Source organism: Octodon degus, unplaced genomic scaffold, assembly GCF_000260255.1.
Source record: "Octodon degus isolate 3935 unplaced genomic scaffold, OctDeg1.0 scaffold00086, whole genome shotgun sequence".
In the NCBI taxonomy this organism is placed as follows: Eukaryota; Metazoa; Chordata; class Mammalia; order Rodentia; family Octodontidae; genus Octodon; species Octodon degus.
The window spans coordinates 7,499,111-7,502,677 of NW_004524662.1; the positions used below are offsets into that span (position 1 = coordinate 7,499,111).

The 3,567-nt window shown below is 34.5% G+C and overlaps 1 pseudogene; it reads left to right on the forward strand.

Moving 5' to 3' along the window:
* The first annotated feature begins 1,963 nt into the window (after nucleotides 1-1,963).
* On the forward strand, nucleotides 1,964-2,445 carry LOC101585614 (annotated as a pseudogene).
* Nucleotides 2,446-3,567: the final 1,122 nt, after the last annotated feature.

The window sequence follows — 3,567 nt, forward strand, 5'->3', positions numbered from 1 at the left end:
ATTCATAAGGATAGAGAAAAAGGATATAACAGCTTGTCCAAATTACCAAATGTTTGAACTAATATTTCTTAGGAGAAAATGCCTAAATGTGACAGGATTCCTCCTTTTATTGCACCAAACAGCCCTTCATGCATCTGCAATAAAGTATCTTTCCTGGAACAATACTCCACACAGACTGTAAATTACCATTACTGATATTGTTCTTTTGAGTTATATCTTAACAACTGTGTGCTAACTAAATAATTATTTTTATTAACTTTATTGAGAAACAAATAGCAATGAGATAGTTTTAAAACCAATTAGTAGGACAGTTTCAATAATTAATGCATTGCATATTGTTGTCTTCATAGTGGTTATTCATAGTACAAGATACAGACACGATCTCCTGTCCAAACACTATTAGTACAAATCTTTCTTCTCACTGAATTAAGAGAAAGTAGCTGTATATCTATCCTAACTATTTTGTATATACAGATACAAAATGGTCCTTCATTTGTATCCCCTGTTTTTGTTTAGCTTTGTCAGAGATGGGTACTCCATTGCCATTTAAATATTGTAAGTATATGAATTCAGCAAAATAATCCAATATAGTCCAGTAGTCTGTAATAGTAACGGGATATCCATAAGACTGGCAATGTCAGAAGTTGTTGACTTGAGCCTTTTAAGGCTCAGCATATTAATATGCTTTACTTTTCAAACCTTGTTATACTTTTCTGCTGGATGACTAAGAACAAGATAAAGCAAGACCTATATAACAAGAAATTAACTAAATAATTATTAATGAATATTTATTGAATACTTCCTGCAATCTTGCAACTATGGACTAATATGCTTTGCAAAGGGAAAATAAGTACAGTAAAACAGAACTAATGACAAGTTAGTAATGCCCGGCCATATGCTAGGAAAGTAGTGTGAAAATGCTCTAGAAATTCAAATGGAAGCCCACCCAATCAATAAAGAGACCATCAAATTAATTTGTGAATGATATTATTAAACTAATAATGTGTTGTGTTGTTTTACTAATGAAACATTATGGAACTCAGACACAAACTAAAAGATGAAAGCATCTATTTGAGATGGTATGTAACAAAACAGATGATTCTAATCTCTGAATACTACAATAATATTCAAGAGACCCTGACTTTGCTCCTGATAATATATAATTTAATCTTCACTGGCAAACAATGAAAAATAGCTGAAAGAACCCCAGGCTAAAGAGAGAATACAAGTATTAACAGGCTACATACCAAAAGAAAGGATATCAATGACAACACAACTTTCATATAGCTTTTCTGAACAATCATTGACATAGATAAAGTATTAGCAGAAGTACTTATTCTGGATCCATCCATTTATACTATGATTTAGATCTAAGATGTCGTTCAAAATCTCTTTGTGTTCAGATGAGGGATTTTTGAAGAGTGACTGCATCCTAGCAGGACTATATATCAGTGGATTGATCTATTGATGAGTTCATTGCTAAATATGCTATTGGGAGGTAAGGTCTGATTGGAAGAGATATATCACTGAGTGATGCCTTTGGACAGTATGCCTACTTTTCTGCCTCTTCCCGTCTTTGCTTCCTGGACATTTGGTGGACAGCTTTCCTCTGCCATCTATTTCTAACTTGGAGTTACATGATGATGGATTGAATCCACTGAAGTCATGAGCCAAAATGAACCTCTTCTCCATTAAGTTGTCATCTGTGTCTTAGATTCTTGGATTTAATGAAAGTGACCTAAATTTTAAATAAAGAAGGCTACAAAATAAAGTGTGTAGTATGACTAATTTATATAAAATTAATAGTTTGTATTTTTTATAAGTGTATACAGACAGATACCATAAAGGAAGCTTCCCAAATATTAATATGGGTTGATTTCAAGTCTGAAACGTGGGTAAACTTATTTTATCAATTATGCTTTTATGGATATCAATTACAACATCTCTAATAAGCTTTTTGAGTATGAGTGACTGTCTTACAAGTAGACTTGCACACCTACATGCATATAGCTTCCAGGCAAAGAAAAAATACTGGAGAGTCAATATAATCAGCCTAAGGTGGGTACTATCCCTACAGCTGCCTGCAAGGAGGGAGGTGAGCATGTTGGGCTTCGAGGAATTCAACCAAGCTGCAAAGCAGAACTGGGGCAAGACCATTTTTGCCTACTTTAGTGGTTCTGATGCTGATGTAAAAAGCTGGTGCCCTGACTGCATGCAAGCTATACCAGTCATTCAACCAGGGCTGAAACACGTTAGTGAAGGATGTGTGTTCATCTACTGCAAAGTAGGAGAAAGATCATATTGGAAAGATTCAAATAATGATTTCAGAAAAAAACTGAAAGAACTGCAGTGCCTACGCTACTGAAATATGGAACACCTCCAAAACTGGTAGAATCTGAACGTCTTGAAGACAGCCTGGTGGAAATGTTGTTCTCTGAAGATTAAGATTTGATAGTGGCATTTGTGTCTTGATTATCTGGCTTGCTCTAGTATAAAAGAAACTGCGTACTTGCTTTGAATTCATGTTGGCAATAAATGGCGTTAGAATCAGTATGTGTAAGCAAAAGTAAAATAAAATAAATCTAAGGCGTCTCTAAATCTCTAACATTTTTCCTTCTATGCAGTTTCTTCTCAACCATGTTCATCAAGATGTCTTATTCTCTCCAGCTTCCTAGATCTTCTCCCAAGTATACAAGTAAAGGTATGAATAACATTAGCCATATACACTTGCAATTCCTTCAAATAGTTGTAGACATTGTTCTTCCATCACAAACTAAAGGTCAGTGTTATATTCCTAGAAAAAGACAGTGTCTTTTCTCATCAGGCCCCTTTCAGGGCTTATACCCCAGCTGGCTGCACACAGGCCTCCAAAAGGAGCCCCTTCCCTCATCGTTTTTATTTCAGCCTTCCTTTTAATGACATTAGCCTCTCCCTTTTTCACCTCAAATTGAATTCGAACCAATCTTTTTCAGTAGTTCAGCTACTGTCCATCTCTTGGCACATCTGTATACATACATGTGTCTGGGGTACAGGAGCAAATGCAGAAAATACAAATCAGAAGTGTTTCTAATCTCTGCTCTGTCTCTGACTAGTTAATAATATCTAGCAAAGTTATATAACATTGCTGTATTTCACTTCCTACTTCTGGAAGAAGAAAAGCTACACTGAGATCTTCAGTTCTTACATAAAAATTCTAGAGCTATTTTTTGCTTTTAATGATATTCTGGAATATAGCTAAATTTCTCCTAAGGTATACCTGAAAGTCATATATATATATACATATATATATATATATATATATATATATATATATATATATATATATATATGCCTTCTGTCTACACAAATGTAGTTGAAACATGTTAATTATCAGTTAAAATGTATTCATTATTCACACTGTTGAATAATGGGGCTAATTCTCAGTCACAGATTAAGACAATGTAGTAGAAAGTGAAATCTTTTGTCTTTTTCCTACCTTCAAACACCTATTCTGTTTCTTCCTCTCCATCCTCACCATTCTCCTTCTTTACCCCCACCTCTGACTTCTATCCCTCATCCTGCCCTTTG